The sequence below is a fragment of the Triturus cristatus genome, chromosome 6, assembly GCF_964204655.1.
Source record: "Triturus cristatus chromosome 6, aTriCri1.1, whole genome shotgun sequence".
NCBI lineage: Eukaryota > Metazoa > Chordata > Amphibia > Caudata > Salamandridae > Triturus > Triturus cristatus.
In genome coordinates, this window is record NC_140589.1 from 884,530,831 (window position 1) to 884,548,786 (window position 17,956).

At 45.4% G+C, this 17,956-nt stretch overlaps 16 non-coding genes across 16 annotated transcripts; 9 read left to right on the top strand and 7 right to left on the bottom strand.

Moving 5' to 3' along the window:
* The first annotated feature begins 824 nt into the window (after nt 1-824).
* Nucleotides 825-931, top strand: LOC146820423 (U6 spliceosomal RNA). Its single transcript, XR_014965453.1, has one exon. It is a non-coding gene; the product is annotated as a U6 spliceosomal RNA (small nuclear RNA).
* Nucleotides 932-1,930: 999 nt separating this feature from the next.
* On the bottom strand, nt 1,931-2,003 carry TRNAR-ACG (transfer RNA arginine (anticodon ACG)). Its single transcript has one exon. It is a non-coding gene; the product is annotated as a tRNA-Arg (tRNA).
* Nucleotides 2,004-2,777: 774 nt separating this feature from the next.
* On the top strand, nt 2,778-2,884 carry LOC146820425 (U6 spliceosomal RNA). Its single transcript, XR_014965106.1, has one exon. It is a non-coding gene; the product is annotated as a U6 spliceosomal RNA (small nuclear RNA).
* Nucleotides 2,885-3,893: 1,009 nt separating this feature from the next.
* Nucleotides 3,894-3,966, bottom strand: TRNAR-ACG (transfer RNA arginine (anticodon ACG)). The gene has a single exon. It is a non-coding gene; the product is annotated as a tRNA-Arg (tRNA).
* A 774-nt stretch (nt 3,967-4,740) lies between these two features.
* LOC146820427 (U6 spliceosomal RNA) lies at nt 4,741-4,847 on the top strand. The gene has a single exon (XR_014965107.1). It is a non-coding gene; the product is annotated as a U6 spliceosomal RNA (small nuclear RNA).
* Nucleotides 4,848-5,846: 999 nt separating this feature from the next.
* Nucleotides 5,847-5,919, bottom strand: TRNAR-ACG (transfer RNA arginine (anticodon ACG)). The gene has a single exon. It is a non-coding gene; the product is annotated as a tRNA-Arg (tRNA).
* Nucleotides 5,920-6,693: 774 nt separating this feature from the next.
* LOC146820429 (U6 spliceosomal RNA) lies at nt 6,694-6,800 on the top strand. The gene has a single exon (XR_014965108.1). It is a non-coding gene; the product is annotated as a U6 spliceosomal RNA (small nuclear RNA).
* A 1,009-nt stretch (nt 6,801-7,809) lies between these two features.
* TRNAR-ACG (transfer RNA arginine (anticodon ACG)) lies at nt 7,810-7,882 on the bottom strand. The gene has a single exon. It is a non-coding gene; the product is annotated as a tRNA-Arg (tRNA).
* A 774-nt stretch (nt 7,883-8,656) lies between these two features.
* On the top strand, nt 8,657-8,763 carry LOC146820431 (U6 spliceosomal RNA). The gene has a single exon (XR_014965115.1). It is a non-coding gene; the product is annotated as a U6 spliceosomal RNA (small nuclear RNA).
* A 999-nt stretch (nt 8,764-9,762) lies between these two features.
* Nucleotides 9,763-9,835, bottom strand: TRNAR-ACG (transfer RNA arginine (anticodon ACG)). Its single transcript has one exon. It is a non-coding gene; the product is annotated as a tRNA-Arg (tRNA).
* Nucleotides 9,836-10,615: 780 nt separating this feature from the next.
* Nucleotides 10,616-10,722, top strand: LOC146820433 (U6 spliceosomal RNA). The gene has a single exon (XR_014965126.1). It is a non-coding gene; the product is annotated as a U6 spliceosomal RNA (small nuclear RNA).
* Nucleotides 10,723-12,587: 1,865 nt separating this feature from the next.
* LOC146820434 (U6 spliceosomal RNA) lies at nt 12,588-12,694 on the top strand. The gene has a single exon (XR_014965454.1). It is a non-coding gene; the product is annotated as a U6 spliceosomal RNA (small nuclear RNA).
* A 999-nt stretch (nt 12,695-13,693) lies between these two features.
* On the bottom strand, nt 13,694-13,766 carry TRNAR-ACG (transfer RNA arginine (anticodon ACG)). The gene has a single exon. It is a non-coding gene; the product is annotated as a tRNA-Arg (tRNA).
* A 774-nt stretch (nt 13,767-14,540) lies between these two features.
* Nucleotides 14,541-14,647, top strand: LOC146820436 (U6 spliceosomal RNA). Its single transcript, XR_014965137.1, has one exon. It is a non-coding gene; the product is annotated as a U6 spliceosomal RNA (small nuclear RNA).
* Nucleotides 14,648-15,656: 1,009 nt separating this feature from the next.
* TRNAR-ACG (transfer RNA arginine (anticodon ACG)) lies at nt 15,657-15,729 on the bottom strand. The gene has a single exon. It is a non-coding gene; the product is annotated as a tRNA-Arg (tRNA).
* A 774-nt stretch (nt 15,730-16,503) lies between these two features.
* Nucleotides 16,504-16,610, top strand: LOC146820438 (U6 spliceosomal RNA). The gene has a single exon (XR_014965148.1). It is a non-coding gene; the product is annotated as a U6 spliceosomal RNA (small nuclear RNA).
* Nucleotides 16,611-17,956: the final 1,346 nt, after the last annotated feature.

Sequence of the window (17,956 nt, forward strand, 5' to 3'; positions counted from 1 at the left end):
GATCCGTAGTCAGACGCGTTATCCATTGCGCCACTGGCCCCATGTAGGTACACCCATACTTTTGTCCTTAAGAGGACCAGAAATTGTGTGTGTGTGTGTGTGTGTGTATGTGTGTTTTAAAACACCATTCCATCAACCTTTTTAGCCATGTTTACTGCTCACAACCAGAAGACACAAGTAAACCCACCTGAGGGACCTCCTGAAATTCTGTTCTGTCAGGTGTTCCTAACTTATACAAAGGACTTTAGGAGGAGGAAGGACCTAAAAGTCAGGCGAAATGGTCCTAGATCCAAGGAAATGTTTTAGATCAGCCTCAGTTTCTTAAATAGTCTGCATTAACATCATCAGTTCCACGTCTGTGTGGAGCTGATCTTGAGGACTTCTTAATCAGCAGGCGGGTACAACAATAAAGTGTTTAATATTACAATACAGGCGAAAATTCAGACACCTTGTCATAGGCTCACCTTGTCCAGGGACCCAGGCATGCTGCCTTTCCACTCTCAGAGCCCTTCACCTAACCTACTGTGCAGCTGTTTCACCTCTAATATCACTGTTCCACAGGCAGCGTGATGTCACAATGTTCCTTGTCTGTAGCCTGAACCATGAGCCTTTGCAACCCTGGCATAATCTACATACTTCCAATTGGTGAAGTCTTGGACCACAAATGCAGTGAAGAATAATGGATTGTTACTCTTCATTCATTTTTGCCCATTGGCTCAGATTTGAATGCTTACAGGCCATCCGAGCATCTCTGCCAGGCCACCCTATGTCTAGAGACTGTAGATTTAGAGAGTTTATAAACATTGTAGGTTCATCACTGAAGTGTGCTCGCTTCGGCAGCACATATACTAAAATTGGAACGATACAGAGAAGATTAGCATGGCCCCTGCGCAAGGATGACACGCAAATTCGTGAAGCGTGCCATATTTTTACCAGCTTTCAGGAGAGAAATGTTCTATGTTTTCAAGACTAATTGAAATAATAAAGCAGGTTCCAGTGCTTTCCTCCTAATATGTATTTTTCAATTTTTCTCTCCTCAACATTTTTAATGTATTTACCTCGCAGTAAAGAAGGTGTACTCTATGTGTCCAGCTGCATTTAGCAAGGAAGCCTGCAGGACTTCTGGGACTTTTCTTTCTCTTCTTCAGCCTCCCTGTCATTATTCTTCACAACCCCCAAATCTATACTGCTGCCAGCGATGCGTTGCTTTGTGGGAAGCAAGACAAAGAGAAGGGGAGGGCCTATGCAAATGATGGCCTCAGGGCTGTCTGGGAGTCCCTTTTCAGCAGTACTGTTAAAATCCGCCTTGCAACCAGATTGGTCTGGTAAGCTGAAAAATACCAGGCATGATTGGGCACCGGGTCCTCTAGGCCCTTGGAGGACATATTGGGCCTGCATCCCTCAGTTTCTGAGGTCCAAGAAATGTTCACCCTCCACCCTAATAGAGAGGTCTTGGCCGATCGGGGCAGAAGGGAGCAGGGCAAGATGCTCATGATCCTGCTCTAATAATGAACTGCCTTCCTCTCTCCTTACCTGTGGTTATGCCTGGCTGCTTGGTTCCAGTTGTAGGCCTACATCCCACAGGCAATTTGCTTGTCTCTCTCACACATGTAAATGGGTCAGCACTCAAGTGCGCACACCTGCCTGCACCCACAGATCCTCTCACACACACTTTTCTCAACAAGATTTTTTCCTAGTTTAGAGACTCAGAGACCCATGTTGAAATACAAAAGCAGCACACCACATGACGGCCTTCACATAGAATCCAGCAGCAAATGGGAAACTTTTAACCAGCCGTGGTCCTATTACTGCAGCCCTACCATGGAACGACTGCTGGATGAGTCGTGCTCAAGAATATTGAACCTACAACAAGTCTGAGGTAAATAAGAATTCCACAGGAATACCATAAAACAGGGACCTATGACCCTTTCGAGCCAGATAGGAGTCGAACCTACAATCTTCTGATCCGTAGTCAGACACGTTATCCATTGCGCCACTGGCCCCATGTAGGTACACCCATACTTTTGTCCTTAAGAGGACCAGAAATTGTGTGTGTGTGTGTGTGTGTTTTAAAACACCATTCCATCAACCTTTTTAGCCATGTTTACTGCTCACAACCAGAAGACACAAGTAAACCCACCTGAGGGACCTCCTGAAATTCTGTTCTGTCAGGTGTTCCTAACTTATACAAAGGACTTTAGGAGGAGGAAGGACCTAAAAGTCAGGCGAAATGGTCCTAGATCCAAGGAAATGTTTTAGATCAGCCTCAGTTTCTTAAATAGTCTGCATTAACATCATCAGTTCCACGTCTGTGTGGAGCTGATCTTGAGGACTTCTTAATCAGCAGGCGGGTACAACAATAAAGTGTTTAATATTACAATACAGGCGAAAATTCAGACACCTTGTCATAGGCTCACCTTGTCCAGGGACCCAGGCATGCTGCCTTTCCACTCTCAGAGCCCTTCACCTAACCTACTGTGCAGCTGTTTCACCTCTAATATCACTGTTCCACAGGCAGCTTGATGTCACAATGTTCCTTGTCTGTAGCCTGAACCATGAGCCTTTGCAACCCTGGCATAATCTACATACTTCCAATTGGTGAAGTCTTGGACCACAAATGCAGTGAAGAATAATGGATTGTTACTCTTCATTCATTTTTGCCCATTGGCTCAGATTTGAATGCTTACAGGCCATCCGAGCATCTCTGCCAGGCCACCCTATGTCTAGAGACTGTAGATTTAGAGAGTTTATAGACATTGTAGGTTCATCAATGAAGTGTGCTCGCTTCGGCAGCACATATACTAAAATTGGAACGATACAGAGAAGATTAGCATGGCCCCTGCGCAAGGATGACACGCAAATTCGTGAAGCGTTCCATATTTTTACCAGCTTTCAGGAGAGAAATGTTCTATGTTTTCAAGACTAATTGAAATAATAAAGCAGGTTCCAGTGCTTTCCTCCTAATATGTATTTTTCAATTTTTCTCTCCTCAACATTTTTAATGTATTTACCTCGCAGTAAAGAAGGTGCACTCTATGTGTCCAGCTGCATTTAGCAAGGAAGCCTGCAGGACTTCTGGGACTTTTCTTTCTCTTCTTCAGCCTCCCTGTCATTATTCTTCACAACCCCCAAATCTATACTGCTGCCAGCGATGCGTTGCTTTGTGGGAAGCAAGACAAAGAGAAGGGGAGGGCCTATGCAAATGATGGCCTCAGGGCTGTCTGGGAGTCCCTTTTCAGCAGTAATGTTAAAATCCGCCTTGCAACCAAATTGGTCGGGTAAGCTGAAAAACACAAGGCATGATTGGGCACCGGGTCCTCTAGGCCCTTGGAGGACATATTGGGCCTGCATCCCTCAGTTTCTGAGGTCCAAGAAATGTTCACCCTCCACCCTAATAGAGAGGTATTGGCCGATCGTGGCCGATCAGGGCAGAAGGGAGCAGGGCAAGATGCTCATGATCCTGCTCTAATAATGAACTGCCTTCCTCTCTCCTTACCTGTGGTTATGCCTGGCTGCTTGGTTCCAGTTGTAGGCCTACATCCCACAGGCAATTTGCTTGTCTCTCTCACACATGTAAATGGGTCAGCACTCAAGTGCACACACCTGCCTGCACCCACAGATCCTCTCACACACACTTTTCTCAACAAGATTTTTTCCTAGTTTAGAGACTCAGAGACCCATGTTGAAATACAAAAGCAGCACACTACATGACGGCCTTCACATAGAATCCAGCAGCAAATGGGAAACTTTTAACTAGCCGTGGTCCTATTACTGCAGCCCTACCATGGAACGACTGCTGGATGAGTCGTGCTCGAGAATATTGAACCTACAACAAGTCTGAGGTAAATAAGAATTCCACAGGAATACCATAAAACAGGGACCTATGACCCTTTCGAGCCAGATAGGAATCAAACCTACAATCTTCTGATCCGTAGTCAGACGCGTTATCCATTGCGCCACTGGCCCCATGTAGGTACACCCATACTTTTGTCCTTAAGAGGACCAGAAATTGTGTGTGTGTGTGTGTGTGTTTTAAAACACCATTCCATCAACATTTTTAGCCATGTTTACTGCTCACAACCAAAAGACACAAGTAAACCCACCTGAGGGACCTCCTGAAATTCTGTTCTGTCAGGTGTTCCTAACTTATACAAAGGACTTTAGGAGGAGGAAGGACCTAAAAGTCAGGCGAAATGGTCCTAGATCCAAGGAAATGTTTTAGATCAGCCTCAGTTTCTTAAATAGTCTGCATTAACATCATCAGTTCCACGTCTGTGTGGAGCTGATCTTGAGGACTTCTTTATCAGCAGGCGGGTACAACAATAAAGTGTTTAATATTACAATACAGGCGAAAATTCAGACACCTTGTCATAGGCTCACCTTGTCCAGGGACCCAGGCATGCTACCTTTCCACTCTCAGAGCCCTTCACCTAACCTACTGTGCAGCTGTTTCACCTCTAATATCACTGTTCCACAGGCAGCGTGATGTCACAATGTTCCTTGTCTGTAGCCTGAACCATGAGCCTTTGCAACCCTGGCATAATCTACATACTTCCAATTGGTGAAGTCTTGGACCACAAATGCAGTGAAGAATAATGGATTGTTACTCTTCATTCATTTTTGCCCATTGGCTCAGATTTGAATGCTTACAGGCCATCCGAGCATCTCTGCCAGGCCACCCTATGTCTAGAGACTGTAGATTTAGAGAGTTTATAAACATTGTAGGTTCATCAATGAAGTGTGCTCGCTTCGGCAGCACATATACTAAAATTGGAACGATACAGAGAAGATTAGCATGGCCCCTGCGCAAGGATGACACGCAAATTCGTGAAGCGTTCCATATTTTTACCAGCTCTCAGGAGAGAAATGTTCTATGTTTTCAAGACTAATTAAAATAATAAAGCAGGTTCCAGTGCTTTCCTCCTAATATGTATTTTTCAATTTTTCTCTCCTCAACATTTTTAATGTATTTACCTCGCAGTAAAGAAGGTGCACTCTATGTGTCCAGCTGCATTTAGCAAGGAAGCCTGCAGGATTTCTGGGACTTTTCTTTCTCTTCTTCAGCCTCCCTGTCATTATTCTTCACAACCCCCAAATCTATACTGCTGCCAGCGATGCGTTGCTTTGTGGGAAGCAAGACAAAGAGAAGGGGAGGGCCTATGCAAATAATGGCCTCAGGGCTGTCTGGGAGTCCCTTTTCAGCAGTACTGTTAAAATCCGCCTTGCAACCAGATTGGTCGGGTAAGCTGAAAAACACCAGGCATGATTGGGCACCGGGTCCTCTAGGCCCTTGGAGGACATATTGGGCCTGCATCCCTCAGTTTCTGAGGTCCAAGAAATGTTCACCCTCCACCCTAATAGAGAGGTCTTGGCCGATCGGGGCAGAAGGGAGCAGGGCAAGATGCTCAAGATCCTGCTCTAATAATGAACTGCCTTCCTCTCTCCTTACCTGTGGTTATGCCTGGCTGCTTGGTTCCAGTTGTAGGCCTACATCCCACAGGCAATTTGCTTGTCTCTCTCACACATGTAAATGGGTCAGCACTCAAGTGCGCACACCTGCCTGCACCCACAGATCCTCTCACACACACTTTTCTCAACAAGATTTTTTCCTAGTTTAGAGACTCAGAGACCCATGTTGAAATACAAAAGCAGCACACCACATGACGGCCTTCACATAGAATCCAGCAGCAAATGGGAAACTTTTAACCAGCCGTGGTCCTATTACTGCAGCCCTACCATGGAACGACTGCTGGATGAGTCGTGCTCAAGAATATTGAACCTACAACAAGTCTGAGGTAAATAAGAATTCCACAGGAATACCATAAAACAGGGACCTATGACCCTTTCGAGCCAGATAGGAGTCGAACCTACAATCTTCTGATCCGTAGTCAGACACGTTATCCATTGCGCCACTGGCCCCATGTAGGTACACCCATACTTTTGTCCTTAAGAGGACCAGAAATTGTGTGTGTGTGTGTGTGTGTTTTAAAACACCATTCCATCAACCTTTTTAGCCATGTTTACTGCTCACAACCAGAAGACACAAGTAAACCCACCTGAGGGACCTCCTGAAATTCTGTTCTGTCAGGTGTTCCTAACTTATACAAAGGACTTTAGGAGGAGGAAGGACCTAAAAGTCAGGCGAAATGGTCCTAGATCCAAGGAAATGTTTTAGATCAGCCTCAGTTTCTTAAATAGTCTGCATTAACATCATCAGTTCCACGTCTGTGTGGAGCTGATCTTGAGGACTTCTTAATCAGCAGGCGGGTACAACAATAAAGTGTTTAATATTACAATACAGGCGAAAATTCAGACACCTTGTCATAGGCTCACCTTGTCCAGGGACCCAGGCATGCTGCCTTTCCACTCTCAGAGCCCTTCACCTAACCTACTGTGCAGCTGTTTCACCTCTAATATCACTGTTCCACAGGCAGCTTGATGTCACAATGTTCCTTGTCTGTAGCCTGAACCATGAGCCTTTGCAACCCTGGCATAATCTACATACTTCCAATTGGTGAAGTCTTGGACCACAAATGCAGTGAAGAATAATGGATTGTTACTCTTCATTCATTTTTGCCCATTGGCTCAGATTTGAATGCTTACAGGCCATCCGAGCATCTCTGCCAGGCCACCCTATGTCTAGAGACTGTAGATTTAGAGAGTTTATAGACATTGTAGGTTCATCAATGAAGTGTGCTCGCTTCGGCAGCACATATACTAAAATTGGAACGATACAGAGAAGATTAGCATGGCCCCTGCGCAAGGATGACACGCAAATTCGTGAAGCGTTCCATATTTTTACCAGCTTTCAGGAGAGAAATGTTCTATGTTTTCAAGACTAATTGAAATAATAAAGCAGGTTCCAGTGCTTTCCTCCTAATATGTATTTTTCAATTTTTCTCTCCTCAACATTTTTAATGTATTTACCTCGCAGTAAAGAAGGTGCACTCTATGTGTCCAGCTGCATTTAGCAAGGAAGCCTGCAGGACTTCTGGGACTTTTCTTTCTCTTCTTCAGCCTCCCTGTCATTATTCTTCACAACCCCCAAATCTATACTGCTGCCAGCGATGCGTTGCTTTGTGGGAAGCAAGACAAAGAGAAGGGGAGGGCCTATGCAAATGATGGCCTCAGGGCTGTCTGGGAGTCCCTTTTCAGCAGTAATGTTAAAATCCGCCTTGCAACCAAATTGGTCGGGTAAGCTGAAAAACACAAGGCATGATTGGGCACCGGGTCCTCTAGGCCCTTGGAGGACATATTGGGCCTGCATCCCTCAGTTTCTGAGGTCCAAGAAATGTTCACCCTCCACCCTAATAGAGAGGTATTGGCCGATCGTGGCCGATCAGGGCAGAAGGGAGCAGGGCAAGATGCTCATGATCCTGCTCTAATAATGAACTGCCTTCCTCTCTCCTTACCTGTGGTTATGCCTGGCTGCTTGGTTCCAGTTGTCGGCCTACATCCCACAGGCAATTTGCTTGTCTCTCTCACACATGTAAATGGGTCAGCACTCAAGTGCACACACCTGCCTGCACCCACAGATCCTCTCACACACACTTTTCTCAACAAGATTTTTTCCTAGTTTAGAGACTCAGAGACCCATGTTGAAATACAAAAGCAGCACACTACATGACGGCCTTCACATAGAATCCAGCAGCAAATGGGAAACTTTTAACTAGCCGTGGTCCTATTACTGCAGCCCTACCATGGAACGACTGCTGGATGAGTCGTGCTCGAGAATATTGAACCTACAACAAGTCTGAGGTAAATAAGAATTCCACAGGAATACCATAAAACAGGGACCTATGACCCTTTCGAGCCAGATAGGAATCAAACCTACAATCTTCTGATCCGTAGTCAGACGCGTTATCCATTGCGCCACTGGCCCCATGTAGGTACACCCATACTTTTGTCCTTAAGAGGACCAGAAATTGTGTGTGTGTGTGTGTGTGTTTTAAAACACTATTCCATCAACATTTTTAGCCATGTTTACTGCTCACAACCAAAAGACACAAGTAAACCCACCTGAGGGACCTCCTGAAATTCTGTTCTGTCAGGTGTTCCTAACTTATACAAAGGACTTTAGGAGGAGGAAGGACCTAAAAGTCAGGCGAAATGGTCCTAGATCCAAGGAAATGTTTTAGATCAGCCTCAGTTTCTTAAATAGTCTGCATTAACATCATCAGTTCCACGTCTGTGTGGAGCTGATCTTGAGGACTTCTTTATCAGCAGGCGGGTACAACAATAAAGTGTTTAATATTACAATACAGGCGAAAATTCAGACACCTTGTCATAGGCTCACCTTGTCCAGGGACCCAGGCATGCTACCTTTCCACTCTCAGAGCCCTTCACCTAACCTACTGTGCAGCTGTTTCACCTCTAATATCACTGTTCCACAGGCAGCGTGATGTCACAATGTTCCTTGTCTGTAGCCTGAACCATGAGCCTTTGCAACCCTGGCATAATCTACATACTTCCAATTGGTGAAGTCTTGGACCACAAATGCAGTGAAGAATAATGGATTGTTACTCTTCATTCATTTTTGCCCATTGGCTCAGATTTGAATGCTTACAGGCCATCCGAGCATCTCTGCCAGGCCACCCTATGTCTAGAGACTGTAGATTTAGAGAGTTTATAAACATTGTAGGTTCATCAATGAAGTGTGCTCGCTTCGGCAGCACATATACTAAAATTGGAACGATACAGAGAAGATTAGCATGGCCCCTGCGCAAGGATGACACGCAAATTCGTGAAGCGTTCCATATTTTTACCAGCTCTCAGGAGAGAAATGTTCTATGTTTTCAAGACTAATTAAAATAATAAAGCAGGTTCCAGTGCTTTCCTCCTAATATGTATTTTTCAATTTTTCTCTCCTCAACATTTTTAATGTATTTACCTCGCAGTAAAGAAGGTGCACTCTATGTGTCCAGCTGCATTTAGCAAGGAAGCCTGCAGGATTTCTGGGACTTTTCTTTCTCTTCTTCAGCCTCCCTGTCATTATTCTTCACAACCCCCAAATCTATACTGCTGCCAGCGATGCGTTGCTTTGTGGGAAGCAAGACAAAGAGAAGGGGAGGGCCTATGCAAATAATGGCCTCAGGGCTGTCTGGGAGTCCCTTTTCAGCAGTACTGTTAAAATCCGCCTTGCAACCAGATTGGTCGGGTAAGCTGAAAAACACCAGGCATGATTGGGCACCGGGTCCTCTAGGCCCTTGGAGGACATATTGGGCCTGCATCCCTCAGTTTCTGAGGTCCAAGAAATGTTCACCCTCCACCCTAATAGAGAGGTCTTGGCCGATCGGGGCAGAAGGGAGCAGGGCAAGATGCTCAAGATCCTGCTCTAATAATGAACTGCCTTCCTCTCTCCTTACCTGTGGTTATGCCTGGCTGCTTGGTTCCAGTTGTAGGCCTACATCCCACAGGCAATTTGCTTGTCTCTCTCACACATGTAAATGGGTCAGCACTCAAGTGCGCACACCTGCCTGCACCCACAGATCCTCTCACACACACTTTTCTCAACAAGATTTTTTCCTAGTTTAGAGACTCAGAGACCCATGTTGAAATACAAAAGCAGCACACTACATGACGGCCTTCACATAGAATCCAGCAGCAAATGGGAAACTTTTAACTAGCCGTGGTCCTATTACTGCAGCCCTACCATGGAACGACTGCTGGATGAGTCGTGCTCGAGAATATTGAACCTACAACAAGTCTGAGGTAAATAAGAATTCCACAGGAATACCATAAAACAGGGACCTATGACCCTTTCGAGCCAGATAGGAATCAAACCTACAATCTTCTGATCCGTAGTCAGACGCGTTATCCATTGCGCCACTGGCCCCATGTAGGTACACCCATACTTTTGTCCTTAAGAGGACCAGAAATTGTGTGTGTGTGTGTGTGTGTGTGTGTTTTAAAACACCATTCCATCAACCTTTTTAGCCATGTTTACTGCTCACAACCAGAAGACACAAGTAAACCCACCTGAGGGACCTCCTGAAATTCTGTTCTGTCAGGTGTTCCTAACTTATACAAAGGACTTTAGGAGGAGGAAGGACCTAAAAGTCAGGCGAAATGGTCCTAGATCCAAGGAAATGTTTTAGATCAGCCTCAGTTTCTTAAATAGTCTGCATTAACATCATCAGTTCCACGTCTGTGTGGAGCTGATCTTGAGGACTTCTTAATCAGCAGGCGGGTACAACAATAAAGTGTTTAATATTACAATACAGGCGAAAATTCAGACACCTTGTCATAGGCTCACCTTGTCCAGGGACCCAGGCATGCTGCCTTTCCACTCTCAGAGCCCTTCACCTAACCTACTGTGCAGCTGTTTCACCTCTAATATCACTGTTCCACAGGCAGCGTGATGTCACAATGTTCCTTGTCTGTAGCCTGAACCATGAGCCTTTGCAACCCTGGCATAATCTACATACTTCCAATTGGTGAAGTCTTGGACCACAAATGCAGTGAAGAATAATGGATTGTTACTCTTCATTCATTTTTGCCCATTGGCTCAGATTTGAATGCTTACAGGCCATCCGAGCATCTCTGCCAGGCCACCCTATGTCTAGAGACTGTAGATTTAGAGAGTTTATAAACATTGTAGGTTCATCAATAAAGTGTGCTCGCTTCGGCAGCACATATACTAAAATTGGAACGATACAGAGAAGATTAGCATGGCCCCTGCGCAAGGATGACACGCAAATTCGTGAAGCGTTCCATATTTTTACCAGCTTTCAGGAGAGAAATGTTCTATGTTTTCAAGACTAATTAAAATAATAAAGCAGGTTCCAGTGCTTTCCTCCTAATATGTATTTTTCAATTTTTCTCTCCTCAACATTTTTAATGTATTTACCTCGCAGTAAAGAAGGTGCACTCTATGTGTCCAGCTGCATTTAGCAAGGAAGCCTGCAGGACTTCTGGGACTTTTCTTTCTCTTCTTCAGCCTCCCTGTCATTATTCTTCACAACCCCCAAATCTATACTGCTGCCAGCGATGCGTTGCTTTGTGGGAAGCAAGACAAAGAGAAGGGGAGGGCCTATGCAAATGATGGCCTCAGGGCTGTCTGGGAGTCCCTTTTCAGCAGTACTGTTAAAATCCGCCTTGCAACCAGATTGGTCGGGTAAGCTGAAAAACACCAGGCATGATTGGGCACCGGGTCCTCTAGGCCCTTGGAGGACATATTGGGCCTGCATCCCTCAGTTTCTGAGGTCCAAGAAATGTTCACCCTCCACCCTAATAGAGAGGTCTTGGCCGATCGTGGCCGATCGGGGCAGAAGGGAGCAGGGCAAGATGCTCATGATCCTGCTCTAATAATGAACTGCCTTCCTCTCTCCTTACCTGTGGTTATGCCTGGCTGCTTGGTTCCAGTTGTAGGCCTACATCCCACAGGCAATTTGCTTGTCTCTCTCACACATGTAAATGGGTCAGCACTCAAGTGCACACACCTGCCTGCACCCACAGATCCTCTCACACACACTTTTCTCAACAAGATTTTTTCCTAGTTTAGAGACTCAGAGACCCATGTTGAAATACAAAAGCAGCACACCACATGACGGCCTTCACATAGAATCCAGCAGCAAATGGGAAACTTTTAACTAGCCGTGGTCCTATTACTGCAGCCCTACCATGGAACGACTGCTGGATGAGTCGTGCTCGAGAATATTGAACCTACAACAAGTCTGAGGTAAATAAGAATTCCACAGGAATACCATAAACAGGGACCTATGACCCTTTCGAGCCAGATAGGAATCAAACCTACAATCGACTGATCCGTAGTCAGACGCGTTATCCATTGCGCCACTGGCCCCATGTAGGTACACCCATACTTTTGTCCTTAAGAGGACCAGAAATTGTGTGTGTGTGTGTGTGTGTGTATGTGTGTTTTAAAACACCATTCCATCAACCTTTTTAGCCATGTTTACTGCTCACAACCAGAAGACACAAGTAAACCCACCTGAGGGACCTCCTGAAATTCTGTTCTGTCAGGTGTTCCTAACTTATACAAAGGACTTTAGGAGGAGGAAGGACCTAAAAGTCAGGCGAAATGGTCCTAGATCCAAGGAAATGTTTTAGATCAGCCTCAGTTTCTTAAATAGTCTGCATTAACATCATCAGTTCCACGTCTGTGTGGAGCTGATCTTGAGGACTTCTTAATCAGCAGGCGGGTACAACAATAAAGTGTTTAATATTACAATACAGGCGAAAATTCAGACACCTTGTCATAGGCTCACCTTGTCCAGGGACCCAGGCATGCTGCCTTTCCACTCTCAGAGCCCTTCACCTAACCTACTGTGCAGCTGTTTCACCTCTAATATCACTGTTCCACAGGCAGCGTGATGTCACAATGTTCCTTGTCTGTAGCCTGAACCATGAGCCTTTGCAACCCTGGCATAATCTACATACTTCCAATTGGTGAAGTCTTGGACCACAAATGCAGTGAAGAATAATGGATTGTTACTCTTCATTCATTTTTGCCCATTGGCTCAGATTTGAATGCTTACAGGCCATCCGAGCATCTCTGCCAGGCCACCCTATGTCTAGAGACTGTAGATTTAGAGAGTTTATAAACATTGTAGGTTCATCACTGAAGTGTGCTCGCTTCGGCAGCACATATACTAAAATTGGAACGATACAGAGAAGATTAGCATGGCCCCTGCGCAAGGATGACACGCAAATTCGTGAAGCGTGCCATATTTTTACCAGCTTTCAGGAGAGAAATGTTCTATGTTTTCAAGACTAATTGAAATAATAAAGCAGGTTCCAGTGCTTTCCTCCTAATATGTATTTTTCAATTTTTCTCTCCTCAACATTTTTAATGTATTTACCTCGCAGTAAAGAAGGTGTACTCTATGTGTCCAGCTGCATTTAGCAAGGAAGCCTGCAGGACTTCTGGGACTTTTCTTTCTCTTCTTCAGCCTCCCTGTCATTATTCTTCACAACCCCCAAATCTATACTGCTGCCAGCGATGCGTTGCTTTGTGGGAAGCAAGACAAAGAGAAGGGGAGGGCCTATGCAAATGATGGCCTCAGGGCTGTCTGGGAGTCCCTTTTCAGCAGTACTGTTAAAATCCGCCTTGCAACCAGATTGGTCTGGTAAGCTGAAAAATACCAGGCATGATTGGGCACCGGGTCCTCTAGGCCCTTGGAGGACATATTGGGCCTGCATCCCTCAGTTTCTGAGGTCCAAGAAATGTTCACCCTCCACCCTAATAGAGAGGTCTTGGCCGATCGGGGCAGAAGGGAGCAGGGCAAGATGCTCATGATCCTGCTCTAATAATGAACTGCCTTCCTCTCTCCTTACCTGTGGTTATGCCTGGCTGCTTGGTTCCAGTTGTAGGCCTACATCCCACAGGCAATTTGCTTGTCTCTCTCACACATGTAAATGGGTCAGCACTCAAGTGCGCACACCTGCCTGCACCCACAGATCCTCTCACACACACTTTTCTCAACAAGATTTTTTCCTAGTTTAGAGACTCAGAGACCCATGTTGAAATACAAAAGCAGCACACCACATGACGGCCTTCACATAGAATCCAGCAGCAAATGGGAAACTTTTAACCAGCCGTGGTCCTATTACTGCAGCCCTACCATGGAACGACTGCTGGATGAGTCGTGCTCAAGAATATTGAACCTACAACAAGTCTGAGGTAAATAAGAATTCCACAGGAATACCATAAAACAGGGACCTATGACCCTTTCGAGCCAGATAGGAGTCGAACCTACAATCTTCTGATCCGTAGTCAGACACGTTATCCATTGCGCCACTGGCCCCATGTAGGTAAACCCATACTTTTGTCCTTAAGAGGACCAGAAATTGTGTGTGTGTGTGTGTGTGTTTTAAAACACCATTCCATCAACCTTTTTAGCCATGTTTACTGCTCACAACCAGAAGACACAAGTAAACCCACCTGAGGGACCTCCTGAAATTCTGTTCTGTCAGGTGTTCCTAACTTATACAAAGGACTTTAGGAGGAGGAAGGACCTAAAAGTCAGGCGAAATGGTCCTAGATCCAAGGAAATGTTTTAGATCAGCCTCAGTTTCTTAAATAGTCTGCATTAACATCATCAGTTCCACGTCTGTGTGGAGCTGATCTTGAGGACTTCTTAATCAGCAGGCGGGTACAACAATAAAGTGTTTAATATTACAATACAGGCGAAAATTCAGACACCTTGTCATAGGCTCACCTTGTCCAGGGACCCAGGCATGCTGCCTTTCCACTCTCAGAGCCCTTCACCTAACCTACTGTGCAGCTGTTTCACCTCTAATATCACTGTTCCACAGGCAGCTTGATGTCACAATGTTCCTTGTCTGTAGCCTGAACCATGAGCCTTTGCAACCCTGGCATAATCTACATACTTCCAATTGGTGAAGTCTTGGACCACAAATGCAGTGAAGAATAATGGATTGTTACTCTTCATTCATTTTTGCCCATTGGCTCAGATTTGAATGCTTACAGGCCATCCGAGCATCTCTGCCAGGCCACCCTATGTCTAGAGACTGTAGATTTAGAGAGTTTATAGACATTGTAGGTTCATCAATGAAGTGTGCTCGCTTCGGCAGCACATATACTAAAATTGGAACGATACAGAGAAGATTAGCATGGCCCCTGCGCAAGGATGACACGCAAATTCGTGAAGCGTTCCATATTTTTACCAGCTTTCAGGAGAGAAATGTTCTATGTTTTCAAGACTAATTGAAATAATAAAGCAGGTTCCAGTGCTTTCCTCCTAATATGTATTTTTCAATTTTTCTCTCCTCAACATTTTTAATGTATTTACCTCGCAGTAAAGAAGGTGCACTCTATGTGTCCAGCTGCATTTAGCAAGGAAGCCTGCAGGACTTCTGGGACTTTTCTTTCTCTTCTTCAGCCTCCCTGTCATTATTCTTCACAACCCCCAAATCTATACTGCTGCCAGCGATGCGTTGCTTTGTGGGAAGCAAGACAAAGAGAAGGGGAGGGCCTATGCAAATGATGGCCTCAGGGCTGTCTGGGAGTCCCTTTTCAGCAGTAATGTTAAAATCCGCCTTGCAACCAAATTGGTCGGGTAAGCTGAAAAACAAAAGGCATGATTGGGCACCGGGTCCTCTAGGCCCTTGGAGGACATATTGGGCCTGCATCCCTCAGTTTCTGAGGTCCAAGAAATGTTCACCCTCCACCCTAATAGAGAGGTATTGGCCGATCGTGGCCGATCAGGGCAGAAGGGAGCAGGGCAAGATGCTCATGATCCTGCTCTAATAATGAACTGCCTTCCTCTCTCCTTACCTGTGGTTATGCCTGGCTGCTTGGTTCCAGTTGTAGGCCTACATCCCACAGGCAATTTGCTTGTCTCTCTCACACATGTAAATGGGTCAGCACTCAAGTGCACACACCTGCCTGCACCCACAGATCCTCTCACACACACTTTTCTCAACAAGATTTTTTCCTAGTTTAGAGACTCAGAGACCCATGTTGAAATACAAAAGCAGCACACTACATGACGGCCTTCACATAGAATCCAGCAGCAAATGGGAAACTTTTAACTAGCCGTGGTCCTATTACTGCAGCCCTACCATGGAACGACTGCTGGATGAGTCGTGCTCGAGAATATTGAACCTACAACAAGTCTGAGGTAAATAAGAATTCCACAGGAATACCATAAAACAGGGACCTATGACCCTTTCGAGCCAGATAGGAATCAAACCTACAATCTTCTGATCCGTAGTCAGACGCGTTATCCATTGCGCCACTGGCCCCATGTAGGTACACCCATACTTTTGTCCTTAAGAGGACCAGAAATTGTGTGTGTGTGTGTGTGTGTTTTAAAACACCATTCCATCAACATTTTTAGCCATGTTTACTGCTCACAACCAAAAGACACAAGTAAACCCACCTGAGGGACCTCCTGAAATTCTGTTCTGTCAGGTGTTCCTAACTTATACAAAGGACTTTAGGAGGAGGAAGGACCTAAAAGTCAGGCGAAATGGTCCTAGATCCAAGGAAATGTTTTAGATCAGCCTCAGTTTCTTAAATAGTCTGCATTAACATCATCAGTTCCACGTCTGTGTGGAGCTGATCTTGAGGACTTCTTTATCAGCAGGCGGGTACAACAATAAAGTGTTTAATATTACAATACAGGCGAAAATTCAGACACCTTGTCATAGGCTCACCTTGTCCAGGGACCCAGGCATGCTACCTTTCCACTCTCAGAGCCCTTCACCTAACCTACTGTGCAGCTGTTTCACCTCTAATATCACTGTTCCACAGGCAGCGTGATGTCACAATGTTCCTTGTCTGTAGCCTGAACCATGAGCCTTTGCAACCCTGGCATAATCTACATACTTCCAATTGGTGAAGTCTTGGACCACAAATGCAGTGAAGAATAATGGATTGTTACTCTTCATTCATTTTTGCCCATTGGCTCAGATTTGAATGCTTACAGGCCATCCGAGCATCTCTGCCAGGCCACCCTATGTCTAGAGACTGTAGATTTAGAGAGTTTATAAACATTGTAGGTTCATCAATGAAGTGTGCTCGCTTCGGCAGCACATATACTAAAATTGGAACGATACAGAGAAGATTAGCATGGCCCCTGCGCAAGGATGACACGCAAATTCGTGAAGCGTTCCATATTTTTACCAGCTCTCAGGAGAGAAATGTTCTATGTTTTCAAGACTAATTAAAATAATAAAGCAGGTTCCAGTGCTTTCCTCCTAATATGTATTTTTCAATTTTTCTCTCCTCAACATTTTTAATGTATTTACCTCGCAGTAAAGAAGGTGCACTCTATGTGTCCAGCTGCATTTAGCAAGGAAGCCTGCAGGATTTCTGGGACTTTTCTTTCTCTTCTTCAGCCTCCCTGTCATTATTCTTCACAACCCCCAAATCTATACTGCTGCCAGCGATGCGTTGCTTTGTGGGAAGCAAGACAAAGAGAAGGGGAGGGCCTATGCAAATGATGGCCTCAGGGCTGTCTGGGAGTCCCTTTTCAGCAGTACTGTTAAAATCCGCCTTGCAACCAGATTGGTCGGGTAAGCTGAAAAACACCAGGCATGATTGGGCACCGGGTCCTCTAGGCCCTTGGAGGACATATTGGGCCTGCATCCCTCAGTTTCTGAGGTCCAAGAAATGTTCACCCTCCACCCTAATAGAGAGGTCTTGGCCGATCGTGGCCGATCGGGGCAGAAGGGAGCAGGGCAAGATGCTCATGATCCTGCTCTAATAATGAACTGCCTTCCTCTCTCCTTACCTGTGGTTATGCCTGGCTGCTTGGTTCCAGTTGTAGGCCTACATCCCACAGGCAATTTGCTTGTCTCTCTCACACATGTAAATGGGTCAGCACTCAAGTGCACACACCTGCCTGCACCCACAGATCCTCTCACACACACTTTTCTCAACAAGATTTTTTCCTAGTTTAGAGACTCAGAGACCCATGTTGAAATACAAAAGCAGCACACCACATGACGGCCTTCACATAGAATCCAGCAGCAAATGGGAAACTTTTAACTAGCCGTGGTCCTATTACTGCAGCCCTACCATGGAACGACTGCTGGATGAGTCGTGCTCGAGAATATTGAACCTACAACAAGTCTGAGGTAAATAAGAATTCCACAGGAATACCATAAACAGGGACCTATGACCCTTTCGAGCCAGATAGGAATCAAACCTACAATCGTCTGATCCGTAGTCAGACGCGTTATCCATTGCGCCACTGGCCCCATGTAGGTACACCCATACTTTTGTCCTTAAGAGGACCAGAAATTGTGTGTGTGTGTGTGTGTGTGTGTGTGTGTTTTAAAACACCATTCCATCAACCTTTTTAGCCATGTTTACTGCTCACAACCAGAAGACACAAGTAAACCCACCTGAGGGACCTCCTGAAATTCTGTTCTGTCAGGTGTTCCTAACTTATACAAAGGACTTTAGGAGGAGGAAGGACCTAAAAGTCAGGCGAAATGGTCCTAGATCCAAGGAAATGTTTTA